This window comes from Anas platyrhynchos, chromosome 4 (genome assembly GCF_047663525.1).
Source record: "Anas platyrhynchos isolate ZD024472 breed Pekin duck chromosome 4, IASCAAS_PekinDuck_T2T, whole genome shotgun sequence".
Taxonomy (NCBI): Eukaryota; Metazoa; Chordata; class Aves; order Anseriformes; family Anatidae; genus Anas; species Anas platyrhynchos.
The window spans coordinates 44,784,640-44,803,815 of record NC_092590.1 but is presented as its reverse complement, the minus strand read 5'-3'; the positions used below and the strand labels follow the sequence as shown (position 1 = coordinate 44,803,815).

General features: G+C 35.8%; 1 long non-coding RNA gene across 1 annotated transcript in view; it reads right to left on the bottom strand.

Moving 5' to 3' along the window:
• Positions 1–13,028: 13,028 nt before the first annotated feature.
• Positions 13,029–19,176, bottom strand: part of LOC110351974 (uncharacterized) — a 221,914-nt gene continuing 215,766 nt past the window's right edge. Inside the window, exons 12-13 of the long non-coding RNA XR_011809124.1 lie at positions 13,615–13,715; positions 13,029–13,520 (exon numbers count right to left, since the gene is read on the bottom strand). This is a non-coding gene — a long non-coding RNA (uncharacterized lncRNA). The remainder of the gene's footprint in view (positions 13,521–13,614; positions 13,716–19,176) is intronic.

The following is a 19,176-nucleotide window of genomic DNA, read 5'->3' as shown; positions in this document are numbered from 1 at the left end:
TTTAAGTCACTGTTGTGACAGGTTCCTGTTACCTGGGGCTGTGAACCAAGATCATGGAACTATTTTAAAACTATATTTTAGAGTTATTCATGAGAGCTTAATTTGCAATTGGCTTAGCCAGTGACATTTCTCTACATTATTTAATGTGTCATATTTGTCCATCAAGGTAAATGAATAGAAAGATATTTTATTTGATCTTAAATATCAATTCACCTTGTCAATATCATAGTATTCAGGCAGCTGTTCTAAAAATAATCACCTTTAAGTTTGGAAGGGTTTTTATCTAAGTGTGTTTTGTTTCTCTCTGATAACACTGATAAATTATTTCTGATTGCAGTTACCTAGTATGAGTTATGCAGTTAGCAGCTCTTCATAAAAGGACTAACCCCCCAAACCTGCTATTTTATTGTGGGGGCTGTTTGTTTATTGTGTTCCACCTCATTCCCTTTTTTAATTTTCTCCTGGTGGAAGACTCTGCCAAATATTTCAAAGATCTCCTTGGCAAGTAGTAAAATAATTTGGACAGAGTATACTGCAATTAGAATTTTTTGGCAGGTTCTATATTTTTGATGCTGATGTGAAGAGTATCAGTTTTAATATATTTGTCCAGTTCATTATTTCAGATAATTTCCTGCCACACAGGACCACTGCTGCAGATTGTGTTGCTAAGAAAATCAGCAAGGAGACGAGATGCATCACAATTTCTGTTTATTTGTTTTGTTTGTTTTTAAGTGCAGATAACATTAAATAAATCTGTTTTTCTCAACCCATCTGTCACTCACTCAAACTTAACTCACATAATCTTACTTTTCTCCCCAACCTTCTGTGTCAGAAAAGTGTTTCTTACTCTTCAGAATGTAATATCATGTCACTTACTATACAAGCAAAGGTTGTAGAACACATGGAGTGACACATTTGCATTGCTGTCATTAGAGGCCAAATTCAATTATTCTCTCTTTTGCTTGGCTTTGCTACCACAAAAATCCACATGCACCTAACAACAGCACATTTTGAGGCTGTGGGGGGTTGAGGACAAAAGCTGTGACCTTATGCAGGTTTGTGAACTCCATAAGCCATACAACATTTTTATTGGATCCTGTTCTAAATTTGTGTCAGCACTTCCTTTATAAATCCTTATTTTGATATGGATTATAAACTGCTCATAAAAAATCCTGCCTAGACTGAAAGGCTATTTTGTTGGAGTGTGGGGTGTTAAGTACCAGCCTTGATGATTTGGTCTTTCAAGACCCTAAGATTACAAACAAAACATACCTTGTGAGAGTTCAGAAACATTTTTACCAGTTAGAAACTTGTTCTCTTTATGCTTTACAGTTAAAGTATTAGGCAAGCTGTTTGGTGGAAGTTTTATTTCCCCTGCATCATTTTTCCAATAAAAATTTCCAATGAAACCATCAGTAACAGGCCACAATGCAAGACATACCATTATATACATTTCTTCCCCGTTAGAAAATGTCATAATGGTTGGTGTAGTTTCTTCTTTACAGTTATCACCTCACGAGAAAAAAACTCATAAAACTAAGTCAGGGTCTGAGTGCACTGAGGTCAAAGAAGAGTCAAGATCCATGTCCTGACAGACAGGGAGGGTTGCTTTTCCTAATCTTTCTGTCTATATTGTGGTATTTAACAATAAAATTGCATATACCTATCACTGTAAACAACATTGCTCAGGAATCAGCATCTGGCTTGCTAGCATTCTCAGTTTCTCATTGCTGCCTCTCATACATGCCATCAACCTTTCTGCAAATGGAGCAGTACCCAAATAGACCATAATAAAGTTAGGATTACCTAACAGTCATGGTGGTTAGCACACTAATTTTTGCCTTCAGAAAGTAAGTGCATTCTTTCTGAGGACAAGATAATGGAGCAAGGAAAAAAAAAAAGGACCAAAAAAGTACACTATTAAAAAAATCTTAGTGATTTCTCCAAAATTTTCTCATCAACAATGATCTCACATTGCAGAGCAACCTATGAAAACAAGCTGGTCTTCGTCAGTGTACTTCTCCCTAGTCACAGAGTAGCTTTGCTATTTAAGTATGTCTTACACCTGCTACTTCTCAGAGTCATTAGTATGTTCGTGAAAATGCATGTAACATTCACTGTAAACTACATATTCCCTACCAACACCGTAATATGCAGAAGTCATGCAAAACCTCCAAGAATGACCACATGCCTTAATGAGACCTCAAAGAGACAGAGAATGAGCATATCAAAGTGATTTTAAAAGTTCAATTGTGAAAATGCTATTCAAAACTGACAGGAAGAAAAATCCATGAGTCTGTAATGCAGTTGACAGAACTGCATTGAATGTAGCTTTCTGGAAGCACCAATCTAGAGTCACGTATTGCAAGGAAAGATATCCACTTGATCTCTGGTGGTGGTGTTTTCACAGCTATCGTAAATAGTTTGATATGAGTGTTCTTGGCAACATCAGTGGCCGAGTACTGCAGAAGCTGCATAATGCTTTATTGATGATTTGCAGAAACCCTTGAGTGTTTATATCTTCAGTAGACCATCAAAACCAAGAAATGCTTTGGTCAGTTAGCAATCACCCTGGGAAGCAAAGTACTGCTGCCATTATTAAGGACGCTAGCTTCTATCTAATGACTTAAATCAGCTGTCGTTCTTTGGGGTGACATATATGCTTGAGCATTATGCAGAATATATTCTAAAAGGGGATTGTGATTGGTTATTGATCTCTATTGCTCTCATTACCACATCCACACCTGCTATTTATGTCAATCTCAATAACTGGTTACATGTATGTATATACACAGCAGATATATGACAACTATGAGAACTTCAAGAAAGCTTGTGAATGTTGCTTATTGTATTCCACGTTTGTGTTTTTTTTCTCAGCTCTGTTTGATGGCAGTTTCTTTTTCAAATAAAGATTTTTTTTACTTTTTTTTTTTTTTTAAACTGTTGAATACTAACACATTTCTTCACTAAAACTCAGATTTTATTTGTTGTAACAGTATTCAGGTCTTGAGTAGCTTGGAGAATCTTAGTTTCATCACATATAACAAACAGGAAAAAAAAATCCATATGTTTAAAGTAGAGACATTTATCAGAGATAATCACTAAGAGTTTAAATGTGCACGGACATACTTGTAACATTCCCACCAAAAATACCTATTCAGGCTAAACCCTACAGAATGTAGAGAAATTAAAAATCAATAAAAGGAATAATAAACAAATTACTTAAGTTTCATCCATGCTTTCAGCTTTCTAGTTTAAATGTCTCCTAATGAAATCCATGATTCATTATACATGTTAGATACCTGCAAGGATCTGGACCTCTGTTCTCTGCAGTTTCAACTCCTGATGTTTCACTTTTTCCTTCTTGCAATATGTAACAGACTTAGAAATATAACTGGAATTGCAATATTTTTCAAAGTTTTTGTTTGTTTGTTTGTCTTCTGTTCTCAAATCCAAAGCCAAGTACATAATTAAAATAGAACAATTATATGAACTCATCTGTATGAGTTCAAAAGAAACAGAATGAGTATGAAAGCAAAGGAATCCCTCACACATATATCTAGTCACTAATATGAAATAGAAGCATAAATCACAAACAAGGACATATTCTCCAAGACAACTAATTCTCCTGAAAACTGAAGATAGAGTCAAAACTGCAGCTTCCTCCAGTAAACAAGGAAAAGTATTCTTTACCTTTGTTTTATTTCAAGTGTAATGACAGAGGTCATTTCTAGCACTGACTTCATGCTTCAAGGAAAAGAATTTTCTTCTGCAGAGTATTCCACACAGCATACTGAATTTAGCAAAAGCAGAAAACAAACAAAAAAAAATCATTATCTTAAAGACTAGAATTAGGAGAAGAAAACAAATGGAGATAAGTTTTAGAGACTGTTGCACAGCCGCCAGGCACAAAATATCCACTTACTGATGCAAAATAAACAACAGCATTCACAAATGTAGGTTATGCCTGAAATCAAATTAAATATTCATGTACTTACAAATTTACAAACTAGAATGAGCATATGTTAAGTGAGATCTACAGCCAGTACAAATCATCAATCAAGTTTACATGCTCTGAGAATTCATCCCTCAGAAATTATTGTGCCTAGGTATTTGCATTCTCTATGCCTATTTTTGATCCTTAGATTACTAGATGACTGAGTAAAATGGTCACAGGAAAATCAAACCCATGTCTGCATCAGTAGCATCAAGGTCTGCTAAACTGAACACACTAGATATAATTTATTTTTGTTTCTTTCAAACATTTGTATCACAACATACTGAAGGTATGCTATGAAATGTATATAGAGAAGGGTTAAATGCTATTTCAATGAACTTTGTGACATCAACAAAACCTAGCACTGAACCCAAAATGGTTCAAAAGTGAACTTTTGAACTCAAGAAGGCGGATAAATTATTAGCCATCCTCTGTCTATTGAAATACTGATGATAATGCTACATCTACATCTACTGTAGATAACCTTTGCTGAGTCATAATTCTGAAACAACACATCTTTATTTAGCTAAAAAAGCATATAAGAATTCTGGCCACAAAACAGTGTTTCCCAGGAATAGATTTTTTTTTTTTTTCACAAAATTAATATTTTGGAATGAAATCCATTTTAATTGCAAAACTGGCAGGATGTAACTCAACCTGGTAGTTGTTCTGTCTGCTGGATAACACAGATTTGAATTAATTTCAGGGTCAACTTGAGGCACTTGAGTGAAAGTATACCACAATGCAGATTTTTCTCTCATGTCTCCTGTCTCAAATCATGATCCACTTCTCTTACACTTTAAAACAACAGGATCCTATCTTGTTCTTTCAAGAATTAATATGGATTAAATTTCTCTCCACTGCGCTCAGCATACTACAATCTTGTAGCTAGTCTGCTTACGTTCAGTGTTGTTTCTCATTATATCAACAAGTACGTGAGCATGCTAGAACAGTCCATGACCTCTTGCTCATGCTGCATTCAGTGAGAGAAGCATGTTGCAGAAAGTCATGCTATAGATGCTATATACCTAGATGTTATGGATGTAGGTGCTATATACCTAGATTTTTGCATCTAGTCAGCTGTTCAATAACCTGGTCCAGTAACCAGATTTTGTCCCAGCAGTTATTATTCAGTAACCACAGCATGTCCCAGTAGTTATTATCCCACTGCTGGAGTCAGCAGAAGTTGTCAATTGCATACAAGACTACAATAAAATGAAGTACAATCTGCTTCAAGAAAACTACGGTATCCTTTTTTTTCTCAAAAAAAAAAAAAAAAAAAAAAAAAAAAAGTTCAGCTAAGCAGGGAATGAAGGAAGTATTTCTGCTCACATGTGGGTAGGAGATATGGCAGGGGTCGTTCAGATATTTTGCAGGTGGAAAATCTTTTCCTAGATGGAAACAAAAGATAAAAGGAAATGAAGGTCTTTATGCTTGTGTCTTCACTTTATCAAAACAACTGCCATAATATCAGCTTTGCTTCAACTCCCCTGTTTGGCTGGATGAACCTTTCTGGCAAACATGAGATCAGAGCTGACAGCACAGAGACTGCTAATGAAGAGTTTCCCTGCCACTATTTTAATGTACTTAATGTAATGCCCCTACCCTATCACCTGTAAGATACAGGTGATTCACCCTGCAGAGTGCTTTTCTGGAATAACAAAGAAAATCCTCTTCTGTGAAAGATGCCCAGAAATGCATAGGCCAGTGAACAATTCCTAGAGCTACTTCTTTTTTCAGGGTGTTTATGGATTCTGGATGACAGGCTGGCATCAGCAAGAGCCAGTTGAACTTAGCTGAGCTAAGAACTTCCTTCAGAAGAATGAAAAATGAGTAGTATTTTAGTGCAGAGTTCTGGGGCCCTTGGTACTCTTCTGTAGTATCGCTGATCCATTTTGGCCCTATGATGAACAGAGCTCATATTTAACTGTTGACTTGAAAACTCCCTATAATTATAAGCCCGAGGAACAGATGAGTTTATTTGATTTACACCATATGATAAAAAGACCTTGGGCCAGATTAGATAGCTTAGTTTACAAATAATAAATGAGGTCATTTGACCCAGAAATCTCTGGTTAAAAGTTTTTCAAAGTTTGTCTAACATATGGAACGTGTACATAAACATATAAAACATAAAAAATGTTTTCCCAAGTGTTTTCTAAAGCATTTCACAAATACACACTTCTTCACACAAATATCATATTCATCTGAGCTTGCATAAATAAACTTGGTAATACTGTTTGAAAGGTACCTGAAGCTATCTGTAAGGGCTATTAGCTCTTTTGTAATTTCCACAGGTGTACTTTAAGCACAATGTTTTGCAAGTCTGACCACAAGGAGACTGTTTAGACTGGATGTATTTCTTTTCAATCAGAAAATCTCTGAGCAGTGTAGACAATGGAAGCTCTTTGAAGACAATTATTGTTTTGTTTTGCCTTATGAAAAAAAAAAAAAAGAAAAAGAAAGAAAAAAAATACATCTGAAGTTTCTTTCAGGTGTTTTTATTTTCTAGCAAAATATATCCCTCATCTTGCAATGTTCTTTACTGAGGGAACATCCAGAACTAGAGAACAGATCTCTATTATGTTTATGAATTATCTGAGATTACACTAGAAGTTATTACAACTTTTACTATCTGAAATAATTTAATGGTCACCCACAAATTGTGCAACAGGTTACCTAATATACATCATGTGATTTTTCTCTTACTTGATTAGATTAAGCAAATCTCAGCCAGGGGCTCAAAATGTGCTTTTCATGAGTGTTCCTATGAACAAAAAGGTACTTTCACTAATATTCACAGAAGGAAAATAAAAGCCCCAGGTCAGGAAATCACTAAAGCATGTGTTTAATTCTATCCCTTCTTAAGAAAGGAGTTACGCATATACTTAAGTTGCATTGCTTTACTGCTGTCTGAATAGGGTTGCTTTTCTGAACCAGAACCAACAAAGAGGCAGCCACAGTTCAATCCTTTTTAAACCCGAAAAACAATTTACAGAGAATGAAGACTTCTGATTTACTCCAGAAAACATACCCTTTTAAAAGCAAGCAATTTTACTTTCTAACCTCTAATAGTTTGTACTCAGTTAATATTGGCCTTGAGTCCTCTGTCCGTAAATTCTCATGCCCTAGACTGTTCAAAATACACCTAAAAGAAGAGACTCTATATGTCTGATTATGTAAAATCTGTCTATTTTCAAGCTGGATACAACAACAATTAGAGTTAATGGAGATATTTAATTGATTTCAATGAGAGCTGGATGAAGAACTGGTAGTTTAACTCTGGACACTCTCTTTTGAAAATTTTCACTAAGGTGCTGATCCAACTCCCAGTGAAGTCAATGGAAGGATTTGTATTGGGATTTGGATCGTACTTCTGTTCTCCTTGGAGTCAAATTCTCTTTGTCAATATGCACACGCACATATACACAGATCTAAATGAAAACAAATGTTTGGCAACCTGTGACAGAAAGTCCAAATCTGTATCTGTATATTTGGGCCAAACCAAAATTGTTACGCTTCACAAAAACATCGTTATGCTGATCTGGTTTTGTTTTTGCTTACTAGTAATTGTTTGGTGAATATAAATCTAAATCCTCCTTTTTTTTTTCTTTTTTTTTTTTTTTTTGGAGGGGGGGATTGCATAAATGTATTCTACTGTCACTGTAGACAGTAAAATGAGAAGGGATTTCTATGCAAAACTCTGTGTTCAGACTTGTCATAACTTGACAAAAATAATTCTCTCAGACTAGAACTTTCCATGCTTGTTCTCCATCAAAAGTAATTCTGTTTTTGCCAAGTATGAAGAAATTTGGTTCAGTTCCTCCTAGTTTCCAAAATACAAAAGGTTTTTCATTTAGGGTCCATTCTACACTCAAAACAAAAGGGATGTGGGCCGGATTCCCAGAGGTGCGGAGCTCTTGCATTTCTCATTGGCTTTAGTGTTGCTAAAATCAGCTTCTGTGTTTTTAAAATATGAATACCAAGGGGATTAGAGAATACAGACTTGGACACAATGAGAAAAATGGGGTCTTGGCTATCCCAGTCACAGGGTGTATAGATGTTGCTGATTGCTTCATCTGCTGAAAGAATCATGCTAACATAGCAGCTTTCATAGCAGCATATAAGGACGGGAACAAGGCAAATAACAGGGAAGAAGAAGAGTTGAAAAAGAATCTAAATCTTACAAACCATTGCAGAGCTTTGTGTTCAAAACAACTTTTTCTGTTATATGGATTAAAAAATAATAATAATACAATGTATACAGTTAATGGCTCAGGGCAGTACATAACCCTAAAACTACAGACCAATCCACAGACCTAGTGACAAAGTAATTATTCCAGCCCCTTGCACCTTTCCAAAGTGGTGCAGACACCCTTCCAATTTCAGCCTAAGAAGATCCTTTCCATGTTGTCCTACCCCTATAAGCACCAGCTCAGATTACTAATCAACTGTCCAGATCATTCTGCAGTTACTTGTACCAGTCTAGTTTTTCCTATACGAAACAAGTATCATCAAACCATATACATTACCAGGTTCTCAGGGTATCAGGTAGCCAATTTTAAAGTACATGTGTATCACATAACAGCGATATGCAAAGTAAACAGCTACTGAAAGATTGTACCGAAGAATCACTGAATAGGCAGCAAAAAATAATGCAAGATTGACCTAGTAAGAATATAATCCATATGATTTGAAAACTGTCTTATAAATCTCATCAGCAAGGTAACACAAGGCTTTTGGCTACTTATTCTCTGCCTGACATAAGATACTTTTCTCAACTCATCTATTTGTAGGAGTAAAAGGTTTTCAGATTTTTGTGAGCATTTTGCCCATTTTTGTTTGTTTTTTAACAAAATCAAAAGATTGCAGAGCCTGGATCCTTGTAATAATAAAATCCTTGTAATAATAACTACCAAACTAAAATCTTGCAGTGAAAATTTGGAATGATATTAAAAGGCAATACAGTGATCAAGAAGCTGTTTAGTAAGTGGATATTTATTAAAAAGTAAGGAAGTCACAAAACATTTTTAAGCATTGAAGAAATGTAACATTCGAGTAGCTAGGTTGAAGAAGGGAGGTCCAATGGGAAGCACCATTGAAAAAGACAGTATATAGAACTAGATGAAATATAATTCTACACAAGTTCTCCTTCTGATTTGTGGCAACCTATTTCATTTCTGGTTTATTTTGTCTGCTCCAGTTAGAAATCATTCTTTACCACTGTAGGGCTTTTTTCCAATTAGGGCTTTAAAACATTATTCTAGGAAAAAAGATGACAATGATGGAAAGAATAAAGTGACTGACATCAAGCCCGTGACTTGGGACCAAAATACTCAGAAACATATGCAATCACCTGGGGCAAAAGGTGACAGTGATCTGAAGGACAACTTTATCTAGACAGAGAAAATAATAGAGATCACACCAAAATTCTTTAGCTTGGGTGGCTACTAACAATTTATGCATGAAAACTGGGTCCCTGAAACAGTTCACCAGACTACTGTCTATCTAAGTTTTTGTTTATTTTATATGCCTTACTACTGTTTTTAATGCCATAAAGTCAGCAAATTAAAATAAATGAAAAGAGAACACATAAATTCCCCTCCTGTGGGGGATTATAAATAGGTTGTGAGTTAGAGAACAGCAACAGCCACTTCCAAATGTCTAGACCCATGAAAGAAAACATGCAATAAGAGTCCCAAGGGGTGATCTATGCCAAAACATCTAGATAATCTGTTTGCTCATCTCCAGAAAGGTACTGACAACTCCTGTCTAAAGGGGAGACTTCATGCTTTGTTGGCACCTTATTTAACTTCTACATCAGATGAATAAGAACCCATCAGGATGCCTGTGCTACACAGTTTTTAGTTTCAAGACCAAAGTATAATTTTAAGAAATTAGTCTAATGACTGACTTACAAAAGGCAGCAACATCCTGCTGGAAATGAGGGGTGCCCTTTCAAAGACATCTGTCCTCTCAACTGCCAAGGTTGTACTCAACTGTCTAGTTTTTCTAGACTGATCACTTGTCTCAAACAGCCATAATATATATAATATACAATATACAATTATATACTATATATATATATATATATATATATATATATATATATATATATATATATATTGTATATAATATATTGGAAAGAACAAAAAGAAAGATTTATCTTCCCAGAAACGGTTGCTCTGGAAAGTGTATGTTACCATTGTAAAGAATCTATATTTTTATTTTTTTCTTTAAATCTTGATTACCTTGACCAATTTCTATCACATCTCCTATCATCTACTAAATGACATGTATAACTTTAGCATACCTCCTAATTTAGATCTGAAAAGTTTTCTGCACTTTCTGCACTTCAACAGATACTGCTTGTTGAAGAGCTACTTCACAAACAGACACTAGAACTCTATTTCTTGGGGATCTAGCAGTGTTACTCATATCTAACCTTGTTGCCTATGCCTCTATACAGGCTAAATCACATCAGTTTCTGAGGGAGGAAGATTTAAGTCATGAGCCACAACCTCACAGCACTAGAGAGGCCTGTCTTTGAAAGAACGAGATTAAGTGTATATAATCTGTCAGACAAAGTTCAGATTGGTAAATTTGGCAGAACAAAAGGACAAGTCTTCAAATTGCTTTACTTAGCAAGATTTGGAAGAAATGCGCCGACTGTACATTCCCTACCCTCATTATATTCTTGGAGTTTTGACTTCCTCTGTTACTCCCTAGCCACAGATAGGTATCTAAACATAGGGAAGGCAGACTGTTTTCACAGCTGCTAATACCGTGTTATACCTATGTACTGTAGGCCACACAGGGGGAGCACAGTCACTTGAATATTAAAATAATAAGATGTAGTTTAAATCAATGGGCTTTAATTGTGTTCCTTAGCATTCAGTTTTGTACCTAGAAGAAAAGTTGCTAGTAAAAGGAGAATAGGTAGATTTTTTGAGGGAATCAGAACAGGAGAGAATGCAAACCGCCAACATTTTGCAGCCCTTTATCTGTGCTAGACACACATACATGGCTCTGAATTTCAGGACATATCAGTGCCTCCCAAAATCTAAGCACCTGGTAGGGCTACAAAATATATATTTTTCCCCTCCTAAATAACCATTAGGGATTTAAAAAAAAAATAAATCTGATTTCATTTGAGGAACAAACTACTTATATGCTGTACAGGGTTCAGTGCATTTCTAGCACAAAGTCTTACCTCACTATGTGATGCTGGCCTTTACTGGTCAACACAATTGTCTAGTAGCATAATAAATAAATAAATCATTTTCTTCCTTTTATTTACAGAGGGGCATGTTAGCATCACAATAAATAAATAAATAAAATTTAAAAAATGTTAAAAAATAATTTTAAAAAAGGATCCTGGTACGAAAAAATCGGTATGTCTGTTGATAGTGATTCTGAAACATTTACTGTCCAAACCTGCAACTTCTGGAAATACATGTAGGTCCATTACAAGGAATGGAGTTTTGCCAATAGGCCAACTGATGACCTGCCTGGTAGAACTAAAGAAATCTAGCCTTGATCATTCCTTTATTATTCTCACACTTTCTTTTGCAGATTTAGACATGTAAGACAACAGCTTAAAATAACCCCACTGTTTATTATTCCAGGAGCAATGTTTTCTTAATGGTACAGTCAAAATGTGTCTGGAATTTAGAAAAACAGTGTATTTTCCAACAATACACCAACCAATCAAAAAGTGACATTTCATATCCAGAACAAAAAGTCACGGCTGTTAGAAAACAAGAAAAAGTATATTATAAAAAAGAAAATACTGCTAAGGCTAAAAATCTATAAAGTAACACTGACCTTTTTATATACCTCATAAACAGCACAGAAGTGTTTTGCTTCTGCCAAACATTCCAGTTTGCAGTGGCGTTCCAAATTTTCATTAGCACCGTAACCACTCTGACAGATAGCCAGTGGCTCAGATTTGTTCACTTCTGCTTCTGGAAAAAATCTTTAAAAAAAAAATAAAAACTACTCCCACAGATCTCTGTTATATCATCATGACATCTCTAGATTGTGAAGCTGCAGAGGGACAAAGCTGAGATGTGCCCTAACCAGAAACACAGGTTCCAACACAGATTTCTGAAGACTTTCTTTGAAATAAGCCCTTTCCTCAAAATTGAATGCTGCAACAGCAGCCATTTACTTTCCAAACTGGGCAACATTTATGAGGCCATTAGTGAGATTAGCCTCACTATCTTCCCAAATAGACTTCAACAAATCCAGTGGCAAAACAAATAGAAGCTCATTTTCACATTTTTTTTTTTCTTCCCAGTCTTGTAAGGCAGACAAGAATAAGGAGGCAGGATGGTTGGCTCTGCAACAAATTTCCTCCCTAGGAACACAACAATAAGACCTCTGAGGCTACTGAATCCAGTTCCTTCTTATCACAGGCAACCATGTCATAAAATACTTTCCATAATCTGTTTCTAACCCATTTTAAAAATAAATGGAGGAGGATATTTTGTTTATATCATACCAACCATGGTACTGAGTCCCACACCTCCCATGGAGCATGTACTCCATGTTCATGTACTCCAACCATGACACATTTCACTTTCCCATTGTTTTTTCTGACTGGCTAAGCCATGTAAACCTCTGGATTTGTTTGGGTTTTTTTTGCTTGTTTGTTTGTTGGATTGTTTTTCCCTCCAACTCTTAATCTATTTAAATAGCTATATTGATGAACAGAAATTAATAAAATTAATAATGCTGAGTTGCAACACTTTAGGCCCTGACTTGGTAAAGTATTTAAACACAAATTAAAACTTAAGATGCTTCTTCAGAGCTGGAACCTCTTGTTGGAACAGCACATACATGTATTGGTAACCAAGGACACCATTTAAGACCCTATTGAGCATAACTTGAAGACTAAATGTGTGTGTGTTTATATGTGGATAACCTGATTATTCTGGAAGACTGCAGTGGAACATTTGACAACTGTACATTTAAACAGTTTAAATTGTACATTAATCTTTATTTTATTTTTTTTACCCAGTTCAAGAACATTTAAAAATGTATTGATTTCTCAACCAGGACATGAAAACAAAATGCCACAGAAAGTCTTTTACTGTCTTAGAAATACAGAACAGGAGTTCATGAGGCAGTGTAGACCACAGACAAAAGCATTGACCGTTTAAGACTCAGACATGGATTCTGATGACAACTATCTCAAAACTTGAGATAATACGATCTAGGATTACAATAAATTAGCAGATACATCCAAATATTTATTCTGACAGTTTTTGAGATGATGGTATTTACCTCATTATTGTACAAGACATTTTGATATTTAAGATATTCCAGAGTAAGAAGTGTAGTTGGCGGCTACAAGTGATGCTGTTATGTAGGTATACAAAAGACTGTGCTAGAACGATCACTAATAAAACAAAAAGGAACAAGGCAGGATTCTTTTGTTCTTTCTCCACTGAAAAGAAATGGAGGAAAGAGAACACAAATGAAAACCCAGTAGTTCGTGTTTTTCCAGTTCTCTTCCCTGTAATATATGGATGGAGAACAAAACTGATTAACAGGACTTTGGCTTGGGGTATGATATTTAGGTATCACAATAAAGTCTATGAAATCCTCACCAAATATTGTTTCAGCTGCTTTGGAGTCACTTCACAGTCACATAGTGTTGAAGGTACCCAATTCCTCATCAGAAATGTTCAACACCTCATGGGTCTGGGTCCTGTTACAAGAGAAACAGTTTAAAGGAACTGGAAGTTAAAATAATCTTTGTAGCAGATGATGTGGACAACATAAGCTCACTGTCAGAAAATACTGGAACTTAATGAAAGGGAAGCAAAACTATATCTTTGTATAAGGAGTGCTAAAGGACAGTAAGGATCATGCTAAAAGACAGAGAATGCCACTTAATAAATGATAAAAACAGGACCAATCAAATGTGATTGAAAGGTGGAGTTTTAAAAGGAAGAACTTCATTTGTAGAACTACTAAGTAAAAAGCATGAAATCTATAATTCATATAAATTTATAATCTATAATCATATAAATTTATTCTGGTCAGCAATCTATTTTAACAATGCCATATGACACAGTAGTGGGATCATTCATAAGATGTGGTTAAATATGCAAAATGTTATTATTTTAATGTTAAATACAATTATCATTACTTGCTTTCTCAGTTCTTTCTCTCACAAGGGCAGTCATAATCAATCAATACCCAAATTTAGCATGTCTTCGCATGTGACTTTATTATTTAATTCCACACTCATAAAATTCACAAAGAATAAACCTGATGAAGTACACGTGCATTTTAATAAGCAAAAGGGACAAATGAATTCATTGTCTATTGAAGCAGTTTTATAATATCTAAACATATGCTGAACCAAGCTGCTAGCTATTAAAACAAATCATACAGGCTTTAATTACAATCCAAATCTTCATTATTAAAGTAATAAAATGACCCTAAAACAAATATTATGGAAGTCATGTTGTCCATACAAATGAACACAGCATGAGAGACTGATACAATAAAACACCCTAACATTAACGTGCTGTATGTAACAGTGTGGTGTCCCACAGAGCTGAAACAAGACATAATTCTCATCTTCCATAGCTGTGGGCAAAATTATCCTCTCTTTTAAATTTGCCTTTGTTGGCCATGTCCACCAGATTTGCAGAATTCCCTAATACCAACAGGAACCACGGGTGCAGAACAGGAGGATCTTTGCCATCTGCAAGGAACAGACTGGTAATTCAGAGCACGGGGGCAGTGCAACCAGTTTGTTTAGACTTTCTGTACACATCTATCTTCCTGTCTGCACACTCCCCACTTCTAAAAAATTTAGGTCAGTCTCCCAGAGAGGAGTAGGAGGGGAGGGTTATACACTCCGTGACTTCGGGGTGATGATCACTCACTCCCTGCTAGGTGCCAATTGCTTTCTAACTCCTTCTGGCCTCAACACCGACTGTACTTTATGCCACACACTGCAGCTGAGGTGAGCTTTCCTACAACAAGGTGATGGAGCTTTTGTGGGGCAGCACAATTCTGCTGGGCCCCATCTTGCACCCCCAGGGAACAAGCATTTCCGAGGGTCCCTGGAGATCTCCAGATCTGGGGCACATCAAGACACAGAGATGTCAGAAGCCAGATGCTGCAATACAGGGCTGGGGACTAATTCAGCTTCGCTTTGAAAACAGCCCCAGTTTAAACAATAAATTTTGGCATTAGCGTGGCAGCAAATTACAATGGAGGAGTCATACTTGAGATTATCCATGCAAAGGACATTATTCATATGACATTCATATATGAGAATTTGGAGGGTCAGCCGTAAGTGTTGTGTTTTGTTGTGTTTTTTTTTTTGTTTTGTTCTTTTTTTTCCTGGGCAATTGCTGATCTCCAAATACATGATCTGATACTATTTCTTAAAATAATCTACTATTTTAGAATACTTGATATGTGATCATGACATTTATGATCTGTTGCAGAGCCTACACTGAAGCAGGCAAAGCCTAGAAATATTTTAACCACAGTATTTGCTGCCATTTCCTACATCATCACATCACACATTGGTTCTGACAACAGAAGAAAGGATGACACGGGCACTGAAATAGTTGAATTTGAACAGAAGGCCACAGTTCTTATTTAACCATGTATTTTCCAGAGACTGAGATAAAACAGATACAAGACTCTATTCCCCTCCTCTGTAGTTCAGACTGGGAGATATTCAAATCCTTTAGTCCAATTCAAGGAGATGAGGACAACAGCGTCTCTCTACTTACAGATACCCATAGGTTGCTGCGCCTTCTGCCAAAGCCCAGAGGCCACCAACTCACTTCTAGATCTCCTTCTGAGAGCTGGCCTTGAGCATGAGGTCTAACAGCCTGCTACGCACTACTTATCTGTGACTGTTACCAAGCATCAAGGGAACCCCACTGCCTTTGTAGTCTGACCTACCAAACATGAGCCTGAATATTACCTACTTCCTGAGCTGATGCTTGCTCTAGAGGATACTCACCAGCGTCTCTATGTGTAAGTGTGGTTCCCAGCGCATACAGAATATGATAAAGTCACATCAGCTCCCATGCCTGCTGGTACTCCCCTCAATCTCACTGGATAGAGCTATCTCAAAATTTTGCCAAAGCTCCCTGCTCAACCATCAGAGAAAAGCATCTATCACTCATCAAGCAAAGAGCATATTCTAATGTAGAAAATGTGTTCAGACCCTAGGAGAATGGGAAGCCATTTAGAGTTTCTGCAGGAAGTATCACCATCTTAAATACTAATTATTTGAATTATGTTGAACTACAACTGAAATAGGTAGAACATTACGTATCCATTGTGTCTCATTATTCTTCAGGTGTGTCTAAAGGAAATATATGAACATATGAGGAAAGAAAGTGAAGGAGGGTGAGAGTAAAAATGATATACCTGAATAACAGGCAAGGCAATTATCCAAGCAAAACTGAAAATTACAGTATGGCAATGGTTCCCAAACAACACACCAGGATACAGTTATTTCTCTGTCTTTACAGTAATTGCAGAATGTTGATTTTATCTGTGTGAGAGTGCATGTATATAAATCAAGTAAAAAAAAAAAAAAAAAAAAAAGATTGTTACCTGCTCTAAAAGATGCCAAAATTCTTAAAAGCTGCATTGGAAATACAATGATTAAGCAAGAAGGGGCTAATTAAAATGTTTGAAGTTTTTAAATTCAATAAATATTCAAAGACTGAATGCTTAACAGACTACTCTTATATTTGCAGTCAGATACGTAAAAGAATGACTCACAAAATTACTGAGCCCTGCTCTTTGCCCATCATGATCTCATGGTGTTTTTGTTTTGTTTTGTTTTCTTTTGAAATTGCCTTTTTGGCCATGTAACATGATAGGATGTTGATTTTTCACTCAGGTAAAATAAAATCATTCTACGAGGTTCAAATATTGTATTTCAATATGTTTAAATTATCCTGGCTGACTTTGCAATGAAAGTAGAAGAGCTCACATGCTCAAGCACTCAAGCATCTCCCTTGTACAGTACTGGGTTTTGAAATTTTCTCTCAGCAGTAGATGACCACATGAATACTCTGTGTAAAGTCAAAATAGTTACCTCAAACCATGGGTGACCACTTACACTAATAAGGGAACTTAACAAGCTATTACTTCTCTTTAATTACCAAATGCCATGCCCATGTTTCTGTATGTTTGCAATTATTTCGTCCACCAATTTGTAACTTGTATGACAGAGGAAGAACAAGTTCAGCCGTATTATCTGGCATTCCTCTGGCTCTAAGGTCAACACAAAGTTCAGTATGTCGGTCAGTGAGTTAAAGCTCGAGACTGGATGCTAGCAAAACTGTGTGTATATAACCAGAGCACACAGTAGAAGTGCCTTTGTAAAAGTCAGCTTACCAAAATTGAAATGTGTAAATTAATTCCCATGTGGGGAGTTAGCAGGGAGTAGCAAGGGTACTGTAAATTCACACTGTTGTTCACTGCACATTCACTTTTTTTCATGTAGAAAAATCTAATTGAGTGCAATCTTAGAACATATATAATCTAATGGTTATGGCACTCTCCTGGAAGGGGAGATATCAGATTTCACCTGGGGACTGTAACATTGGTCTCCTCCTTCCATGTGACTGTTCCAAAATGCTAAAATATAAACCGTCTTTGTGTGAAATTTAGTCATGCTCTGCATATGCCTGCCAGATGAAACCTTGAGGTGGGGTGTGTAAAGTACCTAAGCTGTACACTGAGAGTCCTGTACAGACTTAGGCACAAATTGAAGGCAGCTGCCTTCAACTTAGGTGTCTGTGTACATATCTAGTAATATAAATATATAGAGATGCTTTGGGGACTTTCCTAGAAAGCTTTGGTACGTAAATGCATTACATACCTCTGAGGGTCGGCAAAACTGAATTTTTCCATATATGAGTACATGTAACCACTGAATCCATCATCATACTTAATTTCCTTTAGCAATCGTCCATCTATTGAGGAATATACAAAATATCTTTAAATATTATTTTGTAAATGATGCCTTTCTCACTATCGTGAGGTTACAAAACACTGTTCTTCAGGTCAGCACTGTGAATATGCAGCACTGGGACAGAACAGATGGTAACTTCTGGTGAATGCCTGTTACCTAGCCTTTTATGGACGCAAGTATGCACAAGTATTCTTTATATTTTAACTTACAAAAAAGCAAATGGTCATATAAAAATAAATGTTTGCCTTACTTTCACTTTAGAGACCACTTTTAAAAGACGACTGACTAGTACATTACCTTCAGGCCTTTGTTACCTTTTCATTTTTCAAAGTATTAATAACATTTAGATGTTTAGAGCATTTTTCATTTTAACTTCTAAGTAATATTTTGTAACACTATAATTGCAGAAAGTCATTCTGGTTCTCTTTCCATTCATTTCATTTGGGAGCTTAGTAAAAATTAATTATTCTCAAGTTTAATGTATCCATACTGCCCAACATTTTATCCTTTGGAGAAATGACTTCAGAAAGGTCTTAGCAGCTATAAGACATATTCTTTTAGCACATAACTTCTCTGATTCAGATTCAAGTTGGGAATAATCAATTTTAACCAGCTACTTTATAGGCATGATGTGAGAAACTCTAAGATTTATTTGGAGTACTACTACTGTTTTTCCTCCTTCACAGCCTACTTTCACAGTAAAGCAAATTACACCACATCAGACACAAAAAAAAATATTACTCACTTCCTCCTCATCACTCTTAATTGGGATCAAGTGGTTTTAGGTCAATCACTTTGATCAAGAAAATTTATGTAAAATACAGGCCTGTTTATACATCATAGAGGTAATTAATATTTCTTACAGATAGTCATGTCAAAAACTTTCATTCCTTGTCCCTCACTGAATCACTGTGAGCAAACTCCATGGATGAAATGAATACACAGATCATAATATTGATTTCCCTCTACTTTCTGGTGTAACACTCAGTGTAACTAACAGCTTAGCATCACTAGCTTACTAATCACTAAACACATATAACAGAAAGTTTGTTTTATTTTCTAAATTTGTACAATTTTTCCAAATGGTATATTGGTAACAGTGTCCTTTGAATTGATTTTAATATATGTAAATAATGGCATAAATCCTGAATTAGTGATCAATAAAAGCTGATTCTGACACTTTATTTTTAATCTC